This window comes from Arachis ipaensis, chromosome B4 (genome assembly GCF_059453495.1).
Source record: "Arachis ipaensis isolate K30076 ecotype BB chromosome B4, ASM5945349v1, whole genome shotgun sequence".
In the NCBI taxonomy this organism is placed as follows: Eukaryota; Viridiplantae; Streptophyta; class Magnoliopsida; order Fabales; family Fabaceae; genus Arachis; species Arachis ipaensis.
In genome coordinates, this window is record NC_142439.1 from 71,781,646 (window position 1) to 71,804,348 (window position 22,703).

Below are 22,703 nucleotides of genomic sequence, written 5' to 3' on the forward strand. Positions count from 1 at the left end.
GCATTTTACATGCCTAATTTGTGCAGGGATGTAAATCCTTGACACCTCAGGATCTGTGGACCTCACAGGATCCCCACCTACCTCACCCTCTCTCTCTCTCTCTATTCATGGTCATCCCTTCTGTTTTCCATTTACCACTCACATCTATACACCCACCTACCTTCAAAATTCAACATCTCTTTCCCACCCAATCCCACCCATATGGCCGAATACACACACCCCTCCATCTCCTCTATATCTTCTTCTTATTCTTCTTCTATTCTTTCTTCTTTTGCTCGAGGGCGAGCAATATTCTAAGTTTGGTGTGGTAAAAGCATAGCTTTTTTGTTTTTCCATAACCATTAATGGCACCTAAGGCTAGAGAAACCTCAAGAAAGAGGAAAGGGAAGACAAGTGCTTCCACCTCTGAGCCATGGGAGATGGAAAGATTCATCTCACAAGCCCATCACTAAGAAAAGGATGGAGCAAACAAGAGAGCCCACTCATGGAGCTCAAGAAACACATGAGGAAGCTCACCATCAAGAAATCCCTGAGATACCTCAAGGGATGCACTTTCCTCCACAAAACTATTGGGAGCAAATCAACACCTCCCTAGGAGAATTAAGTTCCAACATGGGACAACTAAGGGTGGAACATCAAGAGCACTCCATCATCCTTCATGAAATTAGAGAAGATCAAAAAGCAATGAGGGAGGAGCAACAAAGACAAGGAAGAGACATAGAAGAGCTCAAGGACATCATTGGTTCCTCAAGAAGGAAATGCCACCATCACTAAGGTGGACTCATTCCATGTTCTTACATTCTCTATTTTTCGTTTTCTATGTTAAGTGCTTATCTAAGTTTGTGTCTTATTACATGATCACTAGTATTTAATAACTTTGTCTTAAAGTTATGAATGTCCTATGAATCCATCACCTCTCTTAAATGAAAAAAATGTTTTAATTCAAAAGAACAAGAAGTACATGAGTTTCGAATTTATCCTTGAACTTAGTTTAATTATGTTGATGTGGTGACAATACTTTTTGTTTTCTGAATGAATGCTTGAACAGTGCATATGTCTTTTGAAGTTGTTGTTTAAGAATGTTAAATATGTTGGCTCTTGAAAGAATGATGACAAGGAGACATGTTATTTGATAATCTGAAAAATCATAAAAATGATTCTTGAAGCAAGAAAAAGCAGCAAAGAACAAAGCTTGCAGAAAAAAAAATAGCAAAAAAAAATAGAAAGAAAAAGAAAAGCAAGCAGAAAAAGCCAAAAGCTCTTAAAACCAAGAGGCAAGAGCAAAAAGCCAGTAACCCTTAAAACCAAAAGGCAAGGGTAATAAAAAGGATCCCAAGGCTTTGAGCATCAGTGGATAGGAGGGCCTAAAGGAATAAAATCCTGGCCTAAGCGGCTAAACCAAGCTGTCCCTAACCATGTGCTTGTGGCGTGAAGGTGTCAAGCGAAAACTTGAGACTGAGCGGTTAAAGTCAAGGTCCAAAGCAAAAGAAGTGTGTGCTTAAGAACCCTGGACACCTCTAATTGGGGACTTTAGCAAAGCTGAGTCACAATCTGAAAAGGTTCACCTAATTATGTGTCTGTGGCATTTATGTATCCGGTGGTAATACTGGAAAACAAAGTGCTTAGGGCCACGGCCAAGACTCATAAAGTAGCTGTGTTCAAGAATCAACATACTGAACTAGGAGAATCAATAACACTATCTGAACTCTGAGTTCCTATAGATGCCAGTCATTCTGAACCTCAATGGATAAAGTGAGATGCCAAAACTATTCAAGAGGCAAAAAGCTACAAGGCCCGCTCATCTGATTGGAGCTATGTTTCATTGATAGTTTGGAATTTATAGTATATTCTCTTCTTTTTATCCTATTTGATTTTCAGTTTCTTGGAGACAAGCAACAATTTAAGTTTGGTGTTGTGATGAGCGGATAATTTATACGCTTTTTGGCATTATTTTTAGTATGTTTTTAGTAGGATCTAGTTACTTTTAGGGATGTTTTCTTTAAATTTTATGTTAAATTCACATTTCTGGACTTTACTATGAGTTTGTGTGTTTTTTTGTGATTTCAGGTATTTTCTGGCTGAAATTGAGGGACTTGAGCAAAAATTAGATTCAGAGGTTGAAGAAGGACTGCTGATGCTGTTGGATTCTGACCACCCTGCACTCAAAGTGGATTTTCTGGAGCTACAGAACTCAAAATGGTGCGCTTCTAATTGCGTTGGAACGTAGACATCCAGGGCTTTCCAGCAATATATAATAGTCCATTCTTTGGCCGCGTTTAGACGACGCAAAAGGGCGTTGAACGCCAGTTCTACGCTATAGTCTGGAGTTAAACGCCAGAAACACGTTACAAGCCAGAGTTGAACGCCAGAAATACGCCAGAGTTAAACTACAGTCTTGGTGTGTGTTTGGGCTGAGCTTGAAGTTTCCACATGGAGAGGTCATTCTTGGAGTTGAATGCATCAATTACTTACTTCTGTAAACCCTAGTAGCTAGTTTAGTATAAATAGGACTTTTTACTATTGTATTAGACATCCTGGATTGTATTTTTGATCCTGTGATCACGCTTTGGGGGCTGGCCGTTCGGCCATGCCTGGACCTTTCACTTATGTATTTTCAACGGTAGAGTTTCTACACTCCATAGATTAAGGTGTGGAGCTCTGCTGTTCCTCAAAGATTAATGCAAAGTACTACTGTTTTTCTATTCAACTTAACTTATTCCTCTTCTAAGATATTCATTCGCACTTCAACATGAATGTGATGAACGTGACAATCATCATCATTCCCCCACGAACGCGTGCCTGACAACCACTTCCGTTCCACCTTAGATTGAATGATTATCTCTTGGATCTCTTAATCAGAATCTTCGTGGTGTAAGCTAGATTGATGGCGGCATTCATGAGAATCCGGAAAGTCTAAACCTTGTCTGTGGTATTCCGAGTAGGATTCTGGGATTGAATGACTGTGACAAACTTCAAACTTGCGAGTGCTGGGCGTAGTGACAGACGCAAAAGGAGGGTGAATCCTATTCCAGTATGATCGAAAACCTCAGATGATTAGTCGTGCTGTGACAGAGCATTTGGACCATTTTCACAAGAGGATAGGATGCAGCCATTGACCACGGTGATGCCTCCAGATGATTAGCCATGCAGTGACAGCGCATCGGACCATTTTACAAAGAGGATGAAAAGTAGCTATTGACAATGGTGATGTCCTTACATAAAGCCAGCCATGGAAAGGAGTAAGATTGATTGGATGCAGACAGCAGGAAAGCAGAGGTTCAGAGGAACGAACGCATCTCCATACACTTATCTGAAATTCTCACCAATGATATACATAAGTATTTCTATCTTTGTTTTCTGTCTATTTATTATTTATTTTCAAAAACTCCATAACTATTTTATATCCGCCTTACTGAGATTTACAAGGTGACCATAGCTTGCTGCATACCAACAATCTCCGTGGGATCGACCCTTACTCACGTAAGGTTTATTACTTGGATGACCCAGTGCACTTGCTGGTTAGTTGTATCGAAGTTGTGAATGAAAAACGATTTATTAAGACGTGCGTACAGAGTTTTTGGCGCCGTTGCCTGAGATCACAATTTTGTGCACTAGCTTCATAGTTTCATTTAAACTGAAACTCACTGTTCTGCCATCTATCTCAAAGGAGTAACTTCCTGAGAATGCATCCAACTTAAACTTTGAAGTCTTTGGGAATGGTCTTCCAAGCAGGATTGATGATGGTCTTCCTGAGTCCTTAGGGTGCATTTCCAGGATGTAGAATTCAATGAGAAATGTGAGCCCCTTAATGCTCACTAATACATCTTCAGCAATTCCAACTACTGTAATAATGGTTTTATCTGCTAGCACAAAATGAGCTGCCGACCTTTTTAAGGGAGGGAGCCTCAAAGTATCATATATAGACAAAGGCATTATACTAACACACGCTCCCAAATCACACATACAGTCAGAAAATATCACACCTCCAATGGTACAGTTAACCATACATGGACCTGGATCCCTACATTTTTCAGGTATACTTTCCATTAAAGCAGATATAGAGCTACCTAAAGGAATAGTCTCTAATTCATTAATCTTATCTTTATGTATGCACAAATTCTTTAGAAACTTTGCGTATTTAGGTACCTGTTGAATAACATCAAAAAGGGGAACAGTTACCTCAACCTTTTTGAATATTTCTACCATTTTGGGATCAAGTTCCATCTGCTTTCTGGGCTTCCTTGCAAGTTGTGGAAAAGGGATAGGATGGGCACGATTTGCAGCTTCTGCATCCCTTGGTGCTTCATTCTGTGGTCCTCTTCTTCAACTATGTCTTGTATGTCCTCTTCCTTTTCAGCATCTTTCACTTCCATCATATCCTCTGCTGGCACGTGTTCTAGTGGGCTTGGCTCCTCATGGTTCCTCTCTTGTAAGGTGGTTCCGGACCTCAAAGTGATGGCATTAACGCCACCTTTGGGATTAGGCAGTGGTTGAAAAGGAATTCCACTGGAGCTTGAAGGTTGATGTGTGGAATTAAATGAGGAATTCATCTGGGAGATGAGAGCTTGTAAAGTGGCAGTCAAGCCATTCAGACTAAAGTTTAGTTGTGCCTGCATGTCTTGTTGTCCTTGCGCAAGAGAGCGGAGCATCTCATCATTTGATGAAGAATTAGAATAAGTGCTCTGACGAACTTGTTGTTGGTTATGCTGGGTTCCTTGTGATTGTCTTAGGTGAGGTGCTCTATAAGGTTGGTTCTGATTCTACTGTCTGTTGTTGTTATTGTTATTCCACCTCTGGTTTCTATTATTGTCTCTGCCTCCTCTGTTGTAGTTGTCCCTCCAGCCAGGGTTAGAATTATCTTTCCATCCTTGATTGGAGTTGTCCTGCCATCCATGGTTATAGTTGCCACCTTGGTTATGGTTGCCACCTTGTTGATTGTATCCTTGATTCGGGCGGTCATAGAAGTTATGAGTGGCTGCCACAGTGTTGTCTTCCTGTTGGAGCTGCGGACATTCATCTGTATAATGACTATAATCAGCACAGATCCCGCATACTCTTTGTGGGACCAACTGTTGGCTTTGCTGTGGTGGGAGAGGCTGAGCTTATTGTGCTTGTTGTTGATTCAACTGCATTTGTTTCAGCAGGTTGGTCATTTCACATATACTCTGTGCGAGAGCAGTAGTTTCAATGCTAGAAGAAACTTTGGCAACAGCTTTGGGGTGGTTGCGCCTCTGTCTGTGATTCCTAGTAGATTCAGCTAAGTCACTGATCAGCTGCTATGCTTCATCTGTGGTTTTGTACTTTTTCAAGGAACCATTACTAGCACCTTCCAGTGTAGTCTTATCCTGGGGGTTCATGCCTTGAGTGAAGTAGCTGTTCAATACTAGTCTATCAATCATGTGATGGGGACATACGTCCAGGAGAATGTTGAAGCACTCCCAATATCCGTAGAGAGTCTCGGATTCGCCTTGAACAATCATTGAAATGTCTTTCCTCAATCTGTCAGTAACTTCAGCTGGAAAGTATTTTTTCAAAAATTCTTTTCTAAGCGTATCCCAGTTAGTAACAGTCGCTTCCGGTTGGGTGTAGTACCACTCCCTTGTCTTTCCTTCAAGAGAAAATGGGAAGGCGGTTAACAGGATAGAAGTTTCATCTGCACCATGACGCCTGACAGTAAAACAGGCTGTCTGGAAATCCTGAAGGTGCTTGATAGGCTCTTGAGCAGGTAAGCTATGAAACTTGGGCATCAAGTTGATTAGTGCAGTCTTTAGTTCAAAATCTGCAGCCAAATTTGGATGACGCACTTGATACGGTTGCAGTGTGAAATCTGGGGCTCCTGCCTCCTGGAGAGTAATTCTCCTGGGTTCTACCATGTCACTTGGACGTGAATCAACTGAATCAGTAGTAAATGAGCTTGTCTCACTCTCAAACGGCGGTTCAGATTCGCCCTCAGATGAGACTGGTGAATCGATAATAATCACTTCACCACCCTCAGAGGCTAACCGACGTCGAGTTCGTCTAATATGTGAAAGAGTTCTTTCAATTTCAGGGTCAAATGGGACTAAACTCGGATTAGGAAATGAATGCGTCATTCAATGAGAAAGACATGAAGCTCATGGTAACAAAACAAAAAAATAAAATATGCAATTAAAAATAAAATATGTACACTAATCAATAATTTAGCACACTATTGCAACTCCCCAGCAACGGCGCCAAAAATTGATGCGTGGCAGAAGTTAACCAATTAAGAGATTCCAAATGAGAGAATAGCATTGCACGTATAGCTATTAACCAGCTAAGATCTGCCTCACCAATTTAAAAAGGGTTGTCACAAATTTTAGAAATAAAAATACTGGAAGTATGAGTCCCAGGTCGTTTCCCAACGAGTTGCAGGAAAGAGTGCTAATTTATTAATCAGAAAATTCCCAGAAAGTTGAGTTTTGATAATGAGTAATTAAAATAATTGTGAATTAAAGCAATAAAAATAAACTAAGAATAATTATTGATTTTCTAAATAAAAGGCTTTGACTGGGGGAATAATTAAATGGAAGTCCTATCCTTGTTGGAATCTTCTCAAGTGTAGTGTAAAGAGGTCGTTGTTGTCACTTGGTTAACCCTTACTGAGTAAAGAAAAGTATAGTGATTGAACTAACTCTTACCCGCAATTCCTAGTCCTTTCCCTTAGGGAGGTCTAGTGTTAGTAGGTACAGAATTAGCCTATAACGTCCAATTTAACCAATCACTTGAGCATCCCAACTCAAGTGTGTCCTCTTAATCGACCCCATGTCAAGTGGAGAATCTACTCCATTGACATGGAATTAATAATCATAAAAATATAAGAAGACATAATCGAATAAAATAAAATAGAAAGAATTAGACTTAATTAAAAATAAAAATAACTCTATATATTAATAAACTCAAAATGTAACATACTTAATTGAATAGAGTCAATAGTCAATTGAAAAGAGTAAAGGATAAAGGAACAAACTAAAGTAGTGTCTTCGCGGAGGTAATGGCTCTTCAACATCCACAATCCAAAACAAAAGCATAAACTATCAATGTAACACTAATCTAGATTCAGATCTAAAACTAAAGTAATCCTAATGTGATGAATCTGAATGTGTGTGGATCCCCCTTGAGTCTTTGTAGGTTCCCTTGTTTTATTTTGTGTTTCTGGGCCAAAAATTAGGTTAAAACGCGGCCCAAAATCGCCCCAAACGTATTCTATAATTTCTGCAGATCGCGCAGGTCACGCGTACGCGTCGTCCACGCGTTCGCGTCATTCCGCGATTTTCATTGCCACGAGTTCGCGTCATTCGTGTAAATTCCAATCCACGCGTTTGCATCAGGCATGTGTTCGCGTCGCTACGATTTCTCCATTTCGCGCGCTCGCGTGGTTCATGCGCTCGCGTCAGTATTCGCTAGTCATCTCCTTAGTTTCTTGTGTTTCTTCCATTTTTGCAAACTTCCTCTCCATTCTCTAAGCCATTCCTGCCCTATGAAGCCTGAAACACTTAACACACGGATCACGGCATCGAATGGTATAAAGGAGGATAAAAATACATAATTAAAAGATATCTAGGAAGCAAGTTTTCAACCATGGAACAATTTTGGAAAGGAATCGTAAATACATGCTAATCATATGAATAAGTGGGTAAAGACTTGATAAAACCACACAATTAAACACAATATAAATCATAAAATAATGGTTTATCAGTAGTACTTTGCATCAGAAACCAATTTTTTCATTTGCTGCTTACTGTACTCTTTGGGTATGAATCTCACAGCTTTATAGTTTGCAATGTCTGCAAACCACGGTACTTCCTGAATGGCAAAGAGTTGCTCATCCAGAAAGGTTTCAGAGATCTCAGTAGGAGGGAGGGACGCTCCTGCTACTGGTTCTATCTGGGACAGGTGATCAGCTACTTGGTTCTCTGTCCCTTTTCTGTCTCTTATTTCTATATCAAAGTCTTGCAGAAGCAACACCCATCTTATGAGTCTGGGTTTTGAATCCTGCTTTGTGAGGAGATATTTTAGAGCAGCATGGTCAGTGTACACAATCACTTTTGATCCTACTAAATAAGATCTAAACTTGTCAATGGCATAAACCACGGCAAGCAACTCCTTTTCTATGGTTGTGTAATTCTTCTGCGCATCATTTAAAACACGGCTAGCATAATAAATGACATGCAGAAGCTTGTCATGCCTCTGTCCCAATACTGCACCAATGGCATGGTCACTGGCATCACACATTAGTTCAAATGGTAATGTCCAGTCTGGTGCAGAAATGACTGGTATTGTGACCAGCTTAGCTTTCAGAGTCTCAAACGCCTGCAGACACTCTGTGTCAAAGACAAATGGTGTATCAGCAGCTAGCAGATTGCTCAGAGGTTTTGCAATTTTTGAAAAATCATTTATAAACCTCCTATAGAATCCTGCATGCCCCAGAAAGCTTCTGATTGCCTTAACATTGGCAGGTGGTGGTAATTTTTCAATTACCTCTACCTTAGCTTGATCCACCTCTATTCCCTTGTTCGAAATTTTGTGCCCAAGGACAATTCCTTCAATCACCATAAAGTGACACTTCTCCCAGTTTAAAACCAGGTTAGTCTCTTGGCACCTTTTCAGAACAAGTGCTAGATGGTCAAGACATGAGCTGAATGAGTCTCCAAATACTGAGAAGTCATCCATGAAGACTTCCAGAAATTTCTCTACCACATCAGAGAAGATAGAGAGCATGCACCTCTGAAAGGTTGCAGGTGCATTGCACAGACCAAATGGCATCCTTCCGTAGGCAAATACTCCAGATGGACATGTGAATGCTATTTTCTTTTGGTCCTGAGGATCTACTGCAATTTGGTTGTAACCTGAATAGCCATCCAAAAAGCAGTAGTATTCATGGCCTGCTAGTCTCTCTAGCATCTGGTCTATGAATAGTAAAAGAAAATGATTCTTCCTGGTGGCTGTATTGAGATTTCTGTAGTCAATACACATACGCCACCCTGTAACTATTCTTGTAGGAAACAGTTCATTCTTTTCATTATGAACCACTGTCATACCTCCCTTCTTGGGGACAACTTGGACAGGGCTCACCCAGGGGCTATCAGAAATAGGATAAATAATCACAGCCTCTAGTAACTTAGTGACCTCTTTTTGCACCACCTCTTTCATGGCTGGATTTAGCCGCCTCTGTGGTTGAACCACTGGCTTAGTATCATCCTCCAATAGGATCTTGTGCATGCATCTGACTGGGCTAATGGCCTTAAGATCACTTATGGACCACCCAAGAGCTGTCATGTGTGTCTTTAGCACCTGAATTAGTGCTTTCTCTTCCTGTGGCTCTAAAGCAGAGCATATGATTACCGGGAAAGTGTCATCTTCTCCCAGAAATGCATATTTCAGGGATGGTGGTAGTGGTTTGAGCTCGGGTTTAGGAGGCTTCTCTTCCTAAGGAGTCTTCAGAGGTTCTTCTGTTTTCTCTGGTTCCTCCAGATCAGGCTGAACATCTTTAAAAATGTCCTCTAGCTCTGATTCGAGACTCTCAGTCATATTGACTTCTTCTACCAAAGAGTCAATAATATCAACGCTCATGAAGTCTTTTGAGGTGTCTGGATGCTGCATAGCTTTGACAGCATTCAAATTAAACTCATCCTCATTGACTCTCAAGGTCACCTCCCATTTTTGGATATCAATGTTGGTTCGTCCAGTCGCTAGGAAAGGTCTTCCTAGAATGAGAGTTGCACTCTTGCGCTCCTCCTTTTCCAGCACCACAAAGTCAGTTGGAAAGGCAAATGGCCCAACCTTGACAATCATGTCCTCAATTACGCCTGATGGAATTTTAATGGAGCCATCAGCAAGTTAGAGGCATATCCAGGTTGGTTTAACTTCATCAGCCAAACCAAGCTTTCTGATAGTGGATGCAGGTATCAGGTTGATACTTGCCCCAAGATCACATAAAGCTGTCTTGGTACAAGCACCCTCTAATGTGCATGGTATTATAAAGCTTCCGGGATCTTTAAACTTTTCTGGTAAGCTTTTTAAAATGACTGCACTGCATTCTTAAGTGAGAAAAACTTTTCCAGTTTCTCTCCAATCCTTCTTATGACTTAAGATCTCTTTCATGAGCTTAGCATAAGAGGGTATTTGCTCAAGTGCCTCTGCAAACGGAATCTTTATTTCAAGAGTCCTGAGATAGTCTGCAAAGCGGGAAAATTGTTTATCCTATTTTGCTTAACGGAGTTTCTGAGTATAAGGCATATTGGCTTTATATTCTTCAACCTTAGTTGCTGCAGGTTTATTTCCTATAGAAGTGGTTGGAGAAGCCTGCTTAAAGGGGTTGTTATCAGCACTTGCATGTGTCTGATCCTTCATTGGCATTTGAACGCCAGAATTGGGTGCTTTTTGGGCATTTCACGCCAGATTGCCACCCTTTTCTAGCGTTTGAACGCCAGAATTGGCCATCCATTGGGCGTTTAATGCCAACTTCTGACCCTTTTCTGGCGTTTAAACGCCAGAATCATTCCTCTGTGGGCTCTTATTGTCCTCAGAGGGATTTTGGGCAGTGGTTTGGTCATCCTCTGTCAAATGTTCCTTTCTTGGCTTCCTGCTGCTTTGAGTTGAGACATTCAATGTCTTTCCACTCCTTAAATGAACAACTTGGCATTTTTCTGTTAACTGTTTAGATAACTGCTGTCTTGTCTAATTCAATTGTTTTTCCATATTCTGATTACCATCTTTGGTTTCTTGTAGCATCTCTTTAAGTTCTGCTAACTGTTTTTTATAGAAAATAGTTGCTGATTGAGTTCAACAATTTGTTCTGGAGGGCTAAGTTCAGTGGATGCTGCTGCCGAACTATTTTTTGCTGATAAAGAATTTTATAAAAATAATCGCGTTGTAGATATAGTTTCTAAACCAATAAAAATCCTTTCGTACAAAAATTTGGTTGTCACAAGTAACAAAACCCAATAAAATTTATAACCGAAGTATTTAAACCTCTGGTTGTCTTCTCAAGGAATTATAGGGAAGTATGATTTATTATTGGTTATGGAAAAGGTAGAATTTTGGGTTTTTGAAATAGAGAACAAGTAATTTAAATGGCAAGAAAAATAAATTAATAATTATAAAGAAAACTCTTGGCAAGGTGTAAGAACTGGAAATCCTATCCTAGTTATCCTTATCAGGTGTGGTGAGAATTGTTTATCACTCCCACTTAGTTAACCCTTACTAAACAAAAGAAAGTCAAGTGGACCAATCAATTTGATCCTCAAGTCCTAGTCAACTCCTGTGGAAAGACTAGCTTTAGAGCGATCCAAATCAATCAGCGAGAATTCCAATTTTCAATCAACTGCTGAGTCTAATAATTCAAGTGTTACCAATTACTCAACCAAAGCCAAAAGGGGAGAAAATCTACTCGAATAAAAATGCCTTCAGATTGGAAGCAGCAGTAACATAAATAAAAGAAAGAAATCTTAAATCTGAAATACCTCAAATTGTATTTAAACATAAATTCAAATCTAACATGGGAAGGTTCATAAGCCAATTTGGCAACATAAGTCAAATACAAGTAAAAGCATTAGAATAAATAAAAGTAGAAGAGAAACATAAATTAAGGGAACATTGAACCTGGAGTGAAGAGAAGTAGCCTAATCATAATAGAAATCCTAAATCCTAATCCTAATCCTAAATCCTAAGAGAGAGGAGAGAGCCTCTCTCTCTAAAAACTACATCTAAAACCTAAAATTGTGAATTATGAATGTTGTATCTCTCGTTACTAATTCCCCTATTCTCTGGCTTTTATTCTGTGTTTCTGGCTTGGATTTGGGCCAAAAAAGTGTCCAAATATCGCTGGGGGCGACTTCTGCAAATTTCTGCATGTGACGTTCGTCACCTGTGCGCGTGGGTCATGCGTTCGTGTGGTTTGGAGTTTTTCCTTGTCATGCTTATGCATCAGTCACGCGTAGGCGTCATTTGCATTCTGCTCAAGGCACGCGTCCGCGTCGTCCACGCGTGCGCGTCACTGCCATTTTGCGCTAGACACGCGTGCGCGTCGCTGCCTTTTCTTCAAAACTCCATTTTTGTGCTTTCCTTCCATTTTTGTATGTTTCCTTTTTGTCCTTTAAGCCATTTCTGCCCTATGAAGCCTGAAAATACTTAACACACAAATCACGGCATCGAATGGTAATAAAGGATAATTAAATTTAATATTTTTAAAGCATAGGAAACATGTTTTCACATATATCATAAAATAAGGAAGGAATTGTAAAAATCATGCAAATCTTATGAATAAGTGGGTGAAGAATTGATAAAAACACTTAATTGAGCACATGATGAATCATAAAATAGGGGTTTATCAGCTGCCTCAGCCTCTTCTTTCATGGAGGTCTCACCACTTGAGTACAGGTGCTGATTTCTGGCAACTGTATCAATGAGCTCTTGAGCCTCTTCAATTATCTTTCTCATATATGTATAGATCCACCAGCTGAGTGGTCTAGAGACATCTGGGCCTTTTCTGTAAGCCCATAGTAAAAGATGTCTAACTGCACCCATTCTGAAAACATTTCAGAGGGGCATTTCATTAGCATCTCTCTGTACCTCTCCCAGGCATTATAAAGAGATTCATTATCCTCTTGTTTAAAGCCTTGGATGTCCAGCCTTAGCTGTATCATCCTTTTTGGAGGGAAATATTGATTTAGGAATTTGTCTGATAACTGTTTTCATGTTCTTATGCTTGCTGTGGGTTGATTATTCAACCACCTCTTAGCTTGATCTTTTGCAGCGAATGGAAACAGTAATAATCTGTAGACATCCTGGTCTACTTCCTTATCACGTACTGTGTCAGCAATTTGTAAGAACTGTGTCAAAAACTCAGTAGATTCCACCTGTGGAAGACTGGAATACTGGCAATTTTACTGCACCATGATAATGAGCTGAGAATTTAGCTCAAAATTGCTGGATCTGATGGGGGGGGTATACAGATACTACTCCCATATGAAGTAGTAGTGGGGTTAGCATATGACCCCAGAGTCCTTTTGGACTGTTCATTTCCACTTAGGTCCATAATAGAGAAAGGGAGATGTTGTGGATTGTAAATAAAAATTTTATTCCCCTTTTTTTTAAAATTAAAGAAATTAAAATAAAGTAAATAAAAAAATTTATGCAAGTTTTGAAAATTAAGAAAAGAAAAAGAAATAAAAGAAATTAGAAAACTAAATTAATTAATTAATTAAAAAGATTTGAAAAATTATGGGTGAGGATTTTTGAAAAAGGGAGAGAGAAATGCCATGTGAGTGTTTGGGCTGAGCTTTCAAGCTTCCATGTGCATATGCCTCAAATTGGAGTTAAACGCCACCCTGGGTGCCAAAATGGGCGTTTAACACCAAGAAGTGTGCCAGTTCTGGCGTTTTACGCTAGAAAAGGGTCTCTGGAAAAGTATGGACTATTATATATTGATGGAAAGCCCAAGATGTCTACTTTCCAACGCAATTAAGAGCGCGCCAATTGGGCTTCTGTAGCTTCAGAAAATCCACTTCGAGTGCAGGAGGGTTAGAATCCAACAGCATCTGCAGTCCTTTCTCAGCCTCTGAATCAGATTTTTGCTCAGGTCCCTCAATTTCAGCCAGAAAATATCTGAAATTACAGAAAGACACACAAACTCATAGTAAAGTCCAGAAATATGATTTTTTTCATAAAAACTAATAAAAATATAATAAAAAGTAACTAAAATATACTAAAAACTACCTAAAAATAATGCCAAAAAGCGTATAAATTATCCGCTCATCAGATGCCACAATTGGAAAGTATATAAATAGATAGAAATTTATTTCATTAGGGGAGCTCTCTTTTAGTTTTCATTTTAGAGTTTTAGAATTGAGATCAGATCTGAATTTTCCTTTCTATTTTTGTTTTCTCTCTTCTACAACCTTTTACTTTCTGCTTTGGATCTGAGAACCTGGATTGGAGAATTCTTCTGAATTCATTTAATTTGAAGTTATCTTTTACTTTTCCTTTTTGTATTTTGAATAATTGGAGATCTGATCTTAGATTTCCTTCCACTTCTATTCCATTTGCAATTTCCTATTTTCTGTTTTGTTAAGAGAGCAATTGAGATCTAAATTTTCTTTCTTTTTTTGTTATTCTTCTGCAATTGTCAATTTCTCTTTTAAGATTTTAGAATTGATCTAAGTTTTTATTCTACTTTCACTCTTCTGTTTCCATTTCTGTTTTGGTACTAAAATCTTAACTGATCTGTTTTCTAAATTTCTTTATCTGAGCATTCTATAGTTTACTGCAATTTACTTTTTCCAGTTCTGTTTTGATTCCCAATACCCAAATCCCTTTCCTATTCATGCAATTTAAGTTTCCCAGCAATTTAGATTCAGTAATTTACATTACTTGTACTTTAAGTTTCAGTTATTTACTTTTCTTGCAATTTAAGTTTCAACTCTTTTAATTTCTTGCACTTTAAGTTTCTGCAATTTTACTTCTTCTGTATTTAAGATTCTACAAATTTCCTTTCTACTCTTTAGTTTACTTGCAATTTCACTTCTGTTAACCGAATTTCACTCAAATCATCAACTATTCGCTTAACTAAATTCGTCACCATACTAAAATTGCTCAATCCATCAATTCCTATGGGATCGACCTTACTCCTGTGAGTTATTACTACTTGATACGACCCGGTACACTTGCCGGTGAGTTTGTGTGGAATCATTTTTCCCTCATCGGGAACCTTTGTCACTTTTGTCTTCCCTCGGTGAACAGCGTCAACGGCGTAGTGCGGTGGCACGGTGCAACGGTAGCGGCAGAACGGGCTTGATGGAAAGCAGAACGACGACGTTTTCTCTCTCCCAGCTCAGCAACGACGATGACGATTCCTTGTGGTGGTTGCGTTCCTCCCTTCGGCGACTGGCGGCGAGCTGGGCATGGCGACGTGGTGCGGTGGCTAGCGCGGTCTCCCTCTTCTCTTCCCCTCTCCTCTCGTTCTCTGCTCTCTCGAATCTCAATCTCTTTTTCCCTGTTTCTTTTTCCCCCTTTTTTTCTTCTATTGTGTGAGGTTGCTTGTGTTGTATGTATACAAGGAAAAGGTGTGGCGGTGGTGAGTGAATAGTGAGAAAGAGGTGAGTGTGTCTCACTGAGAGGTGGACAGGTGTGGAGGGGGTTACGTGTGTGATTTGTATGAGAGGGGTTAAGGTTAGTGAAATTAGGAATTAGGATTTAGAATTGGGAATTTAGGGTTTGAGTAGAGTTTTGATTTGAAACCGAATTTAATCAATATAATTAATTTTAAGAACACTATTTTATTTTTCAAATTACAAATTATTTTTAATTAAATACTTCTAATTTAAAATTATAGATAAATAAATAAATTTTTTCTTTTAGTTCATAATATTAATCAAAACTTTTAATTATTTAATTTAAATTATATACAAAACTCTCTTTTATCTCTAATTACTAAAACTTTGAATTTTAATTAAGCAAGAACCATTACTTTCAGTAAAAAGTATCTAATTATAATTGAAATTTATATAAAACCAAATTAATTTAAAACTAGAAGTCTCATAACCTTTCTAAAAATAAAATCATATATATAAACATAAGTTATTCATTATTTATTTTCTAAAAATCTGGGGTCTTACATAACTTTCAGCACGTCATGATCCTACCAAAAGTGAGGTGTTACTAGAATGATGTCCAATTTTTGTATTCATATTTTAACTTTATTAATAAACAGTAATTGAGGTAACAGATTTTGAAAACTGCTTTAAAATATAATTATTATTAACTTTTCTTCATTGATATTGTGGTTACTTTTTTATTTTACGCACAACTCCCACTCATGGTGTCTTTTACTTCATTCCATTAAGTATGGGTAGTACTCTCTTTTATCTTTCAGGTAATCCAATTAGTCTCATATTTATAAAGTATGGTTATCAAAGTTAGATCTCTTACTGTAACTAATACATAGTTATTCATTGCATAATCATTTATATTATTTTAAAGAGGAATGCTAGGGGGACAATAACTTTGTGATTTGTAGCCATCAAATAGCCATCAATTATAATTTTAATAGTGTGAGATTGGTGTGAGATTTCATCCAATGGCTCACTTTTCTTTGCTGGTTACATGCTGGCCAGAATTTAATAAAGTTGCTGGCCCCTAGACTTTTCTCTATTTTTTTTCTATCCTCTTCTATCTCTTGGGTTATGTAAGTTTTATTTTTTTTATAGCCATGTATACGAAACCTTATCAATATTGAAAGAGAAAGTCTATGCCTGTTATTCAAGGTCGTCATAAAACTTTAAAGTATATTCAGTTTGAATAGTATCAACAATTTGAGAGAATGAATTTAAATTTAAATAATTATTTTTAATGAAGAGCATTGGGTCTATATTTATTGATTTTTTTTCAAAAAAATTTGTGTATTTACATGTCATCTTTTATTTATGTGGTGGTGGACAACAACAGTGCTCACATCACAATTTCAAAGTTTATTTTATATTTATGTCCATTTATAAAGTATTTTACAAAGAATTATGTTTAAGTAAATTTTTTATCTTATAATTATTTTATATTTTGGATTTTAAAATTTTATATTTTTATTTTTATTCAAGAATTACTTTTGTAATTTATTTTAATTTTGTTAGTCTAAAAGTACTAATATTAATTTTTATTTTTTAATTTTTAGAATAAATAAAAAGTTGTGATTTTTTTTTATAAATTAGATGATTCAAAAACTACTCATTATAAAATAATTTAAGTTTATTTCTTGACATGTTAAATAAAAGATGGTTTAATTAGATAAAAAAATAATAAAAAAATATAAGAATACATATCAGATAAAAAATTCTTTCTACATCAAATTGATAAGATAAAAAAAGTTTTTTTTACATTAAATTGATAAAAGAAAAAGATAAAACTATTTTTTAAGTGAAGAGTTAGAAATGAATTAAAATCATAGAAGAATAATTGAAAATATAAATTAAATAAGTAAACCGAAGAGAAGGAAAATTGTAGGTGAAAGTTATGCATGAAACCGAATGAAATTTGTAACTACGATGGATGAAGGTAATGGAAGATGATAGAGGCAATGCAATTGATGGCGTTGAAAAAAAAGGAGAAGGGCGATAGTTTGAGAAACACATAAAAGTGTATATGAAGGACAAAATTGGTAGATTTTTCTAAAAAATTAAAAAAAAATTAAATAGAGTGAAATCAAACTACTGAGAGTACATCGTATTCAAAACAGAAGGATATAAACTAAAACTAACATAGAATTAAACAAAATATAAAGATGGTGAAGAATGTAAAGACATTCATAAAATAAAGGATATAAACTAAAACTAACATAGAATTAAACAAAACATGAAGATGGTGAAAAATGTGAAGACATATGTTCACTTAGTCCATTTTCTAATTTATTAATAATTTGCAAACACTCTGCATTTTTTTTGTTAGGAGATGTGTTATTATAGTTATAGGAGTAATAAAACTATTTTTATTTTAGTGGGAGGTTATTGGATTTTTTAAAATAAATTTTATTACTATTTTGTCTTTATAATTTGCTTTATGAAATGGTTTGTTAGAAAGTAAATATAGTAAAAAAAATTAGAAACTAAAGTCATGGTCAACTCTTTGTATTGGCTTTATAGATTTCACCTTTTGTTTTATGGTACAAAGATTATATATAATATAATAAATAGTACAAGTTCTCATATATAAGAATATGAGACTTAATATTATCATTTTATGGAGTTTCTCTGCCTTAATAAAAGGACTAATATCATTTAGACTATGTTTATTTTTGTACTTAATAAGAAAACTAATATAATTTAACTTTAATTTTTAACTTTCAAGATACACATGAAAAGATGTAACCTTTTATGCATTAGATAATTTAAAAGATACTTTTTATATAGGAGGTTAAAAATATTCTAAACTTAAAAAATTATTTAATAACAAAATTAAGTTTGTTCAAAATCGTAGAGAGAGTTAGAGAGAGAGAAATAGAAAGCTAAAACTTTTTAACTAATTACAAAGAATCACCACCATCAAAGCTATTAAACTTGAGTATATTAAGTGAGGTTTAAGAAGCAAACCAGAACGATAATCTAAAAGAGTTTTCTCTCTGTCTCTCTTTATATAGTATTTCACTTTAAATAACTATTTTTTATGGATAGTATTCAAATCATAGTTATTAGAACTGGACCGGACCGACCGGTTTGACCAAAAAAATGGTGAAACGATAGTCTGACCGGTTTGATTAGTAAATTGGACCGGATATGCATTCGAACCGGTCAACGGTGGTCAAACCCATTGAAAACCAATCGACTGGTGCTAGACCCGCCGCGGGTCCATGGTGCACCCGCGGGACGCCGAACCATCATAGGATCTCCCTCCACTAGCCCCAAAAATGTTTAGCATGGAGTTCGAACACGATACTGCGTGAGTGCATTCCCACCACTTACCCACTATGCCAAACATGTTTTTCATTAAGATATATAACAAAAAATATATATATAACAAAACCTGAATGATTTTTTATTTTTTTTATACTTTTAAGCATGAATTCACATGAATACCAAACAAATATCAACACATAGTATATAAATATATTGATATATTGATATTGATTGTAATATATAAAAATATTTTGTATTAGTGACTAATTTATTATGTCTTTTTGCAGTATAAATTATATATAAGAATTGATATTTAATTATTATTAATATATTTTATAGTTTTATAATTTTATTTAATTATGACTGGGTCAACCGGATAAATCAATGACTCATCGGTTGAACCAGTGACCCAGTAACGCAGTCGTATGACCGGGTCAATTATTGGTTCGGTTCTGATAACTATGATTCAAATGACGAACAAAATAATAAGACGTATTAGATTGTGAAAATCAATCTCATCCTTATAATACGATGGCATTATTTCAAAACATGTAAAATAAAATAATAAAGTATAGTTTAATTGATGTGCACAATAAAATAAATATGAAACTTATAAAATAGCAGTCAATTGTGGATAGCAATAGTTACCTTCTGTACTAAGGTACTATATTAAGTTGCGACTTAAATTTATAATTATTAGTTAAAAAATTTACAATTATGTTCTATTTATTATTATTTTGGTTGAAAAAAATATATTTTGATATTGTTTTTTAGGATTACTGACATCAAATTTTGATAATTTCGAAAAATTTTAAATGCTTTATGTCTTAATTCTTTTAACAAAACTTCAACAACTCATAAAAGTTAACACAATAGATGGTTATAAATCAAAGCGATAGACAAGAGTAAAAGTTGCGACGATGATACTTGGTAATAATTAATAATGATCAGATGAAGAGAATGTAGAAGGAGAAGAAAAAAATGAGAAAGGAGAACAAGGTAATATAATAGTGGCCATGAGCAATGACAGGTATGTGTAGAGAGAATAACATATATATGGTAAGAGAAAGAATAATGTTTGATGTAGTGAGGCGATATACAAATATAAATTAATAATTTTGAAACAAATAAGGAAATGAAAGATAATTTAAAAAATTAAATGTAAAATTAAAAAATATTTTTTATCAGTTAGAATTATGCTCAAAGATAAAGAGTGTTTTGAATATAAATTTTTATATTTATTTTAAATTAAATACTATTAAAAATAAATAAATAAACTTAATAACGTTTCTAAATAGCTAATTGTAAATAATGTTTCTAAATCTTTATTTTTATTTTGTTACACATAATAACATCATAATAAATTTGTTTAATATCTTATTTAATTTAAATTGCTAAATTTTATACGTTCTAAAAGTTAAATAAGTTATAAAATTTTTATTTTTGGTTTTTAAATTTTTTTATTCTTAATGTTTAGATTATTTTATTAAATTTATAATTTTAAAAATAAAATTATAAAATTTAATCTCTTCAAAATAATAGAAAAGTGGCTGAACAGACAAGATAGTACCTGTTGAGTCGCTAGTAATAATAATTCTTTTATCTTTTTCGAAATATTTCTTTATAATAGAAATTATTTAGAAATCCTAATGGATTTTGAATTCAAAGTATCATAAAATTTAATTTAATTACTTTTAAGAAAATAATTTTCTTTAAATAAAATTTTCAATAAATATAATAAATCGTAAATCACTCATTATTTAATTTTTAAAAATTCTGGGTCTTACACATCATATGCACTTGTGTGAAATTGTTTAAGTGTGTATTATTTTGGATTGCTTAGGTGTATATCTCTGTTTAATTGCTAATTGTTGTATATGTTATAACTGTTTTTATTGTGTTTGCATCTTATTAATTATGTTTGCTTCTACTGAAATCAAGACCAAAATTCTGTGATATTGAATTGAAAAAAGATAGGCTGAGATAAATGTTAAAGGGACTTGAGATTTGGATCATGAACATAGTGAAGTTTGTAGTGTGTTTAGCTTGTTTTGGATTAGTATAACCCTAGGCTTGGATCTTGGTTGTTAGAGTTTAGGATTACCTAGTGGATTCGTGTAGTGTTACATCGTCTCTATTTGGAATTGTTACCCTGCTGGAAACCGTGTGGTTCTCACCCAATTCAAGAATTTTCTGTTTTCAGATATAGGACGTGACATATCTCGCTGAGTGGGTTGGATTCTCTCTGCAAGGCGAAGACTAATTTTGGGATCTCATTTTGTGTTTAACATATGTATGTATGTATATATATATATATATATATATATATATATATATATATATATATATATATATATATTCTCCATTTTTGTATTTTTAATTTGTATATCCCTCTTAGAGGTTGATTTTCGCGAAACAGGATTTATGTTTATACTTTTGTTGCGGCACTACAAGAATTGACAAATTAGCAAGGAATTTTTGTGAGAAATAAATTTTGTCACTAATCCATCACTAACTTCTGAGGAATTAGTGACGCACTAACGACAAAATTAATGAGCGGTCACAAAATATCGGAAATTGAGAAAAGTGACTGATTAGCGAAAGATTCACGAGTAAGTTTGTTTCTCGCAAATTGAATTTTGTCGGTAAAAAAAGAGCGAGAAAAATTTCCTCGCTAATTTGTCACAAATTAATTAGCGAGTGACAATGTTCTAGCAAGTCAGTCACTTAGAGATTCAATCGAATAAAAGTAAAGTAGCGAGGGATATTATCGTCACTATTCTGTCGCCAGTGTTTGATATACAATTAGCGAAAAACAATTCGCACACTAGTTTGTCGCTAAATAAACTTTGTGCGAAAAGGCAAATCAGTGAGGAACAATGTTCCTATCTAATCCGTCACAAAGACTTGAAATGCATTTTGCGACGGATAATTTCCTTGCTAATTTGTCACCAAAGTTTTTATTTTTAACGAGCAATTTGTTTCTTGCTAATTTGTCGCATACTGTTGTAAAATTAAAAATTAGGATAGCGACAGAAAATAGTCGTCGCTAACTCGTCGCGATGGATAAATCTTTCAGGTAGGAAAGTGTTCCTTACTAATTAGTCGCTAAAGTGAAAATACAGATATTGAGAGTCTAGGACCTAAGTAGCGAGAAAATTTTGACCTTTTAACAAATAACACAATTCATTCGCTGATTTCAAGTCGCTAATTAGCGGGCAAAATGCATTTGTCTCTAAGCTGTCGCAAGTTTAATTTAGCGAGTGACTTGGGAACTGCAATCTTGTCACAAAGCAAAAGCTATATACTACCTGTTTTGTAGCAAATTACACGCTAATTAATGCGTGAGCATCTTTCCTATCTTTTCCTAGTGAATTTGCAATTAAATTGTTGAGTTTAATCAAGAATTAAATATCTTTTAGCCACTATGGATGCTACTTTGAGTCATGTGCAATTCTGTTTATTTCAGGGTGCATTCGGATGGATTTGATGGAGTTTCTGTAGAAAAAGAGAAGAAAGCAAATGATACTGTCAACCCTGACCTCCCTGTACTCTAACATGAATAACTCGAGCTACAAAAGTCCAATTGACGTGATTCTAGTGGCGTTGAAAAGCTAACTTTTGGAGCTTTCCAATTATGTATAATAGTCTATACTTCTTCTCCAGCAAATCGGCAAGGGTGGCGCCTAACTTGGGATTCTCCAAGTTAGGCGCCAAGACAAACTTAATCCATCAATTGCATGCTGTATAAGTGGCGCCTAACTTAGTTTTTCCCAAGTTAGGTGCCAGGACTAAGAAAGAGACTCCAAGTTCACTGCCAAAGTCTCAAGTTAGGCGCCAGGTACAATAAGCATACACAATTTGGTTCGGCCAGCATGAAGTTAGGCGTCACTCCCTTCCAAGTTAGGCGCCAACACCACCAACAACACACAATTTGATTCGGCCAGCATGAAGTTAGGCATCACTCCCTTCCAAGTTAAGCGCCAGCTATAGGAATCAAAGTGGTCCCCATCCATCAATTGAAGATACACGAAGATCATCATTTAATTTTGATTAAACTTTATTTCATATTATAAATAGGAAAAGATATTATTTAGTTTTAAAAAATATATTTTACATTAATTAGTATTAGATATAAAAGGGAAAAGAATCAGCCCTTCGGGCTCTCTCTTCTCTCTTACCTCATTCCGCAATTTACAATTTTACAGAATCCTAGTTTTCTCTCTGAACTATGAGAAACTAAACCTCCACTGTTAAGGTTATGAGCTCTATCTATTGTATGGATTGATACTATTATTTTTTTTA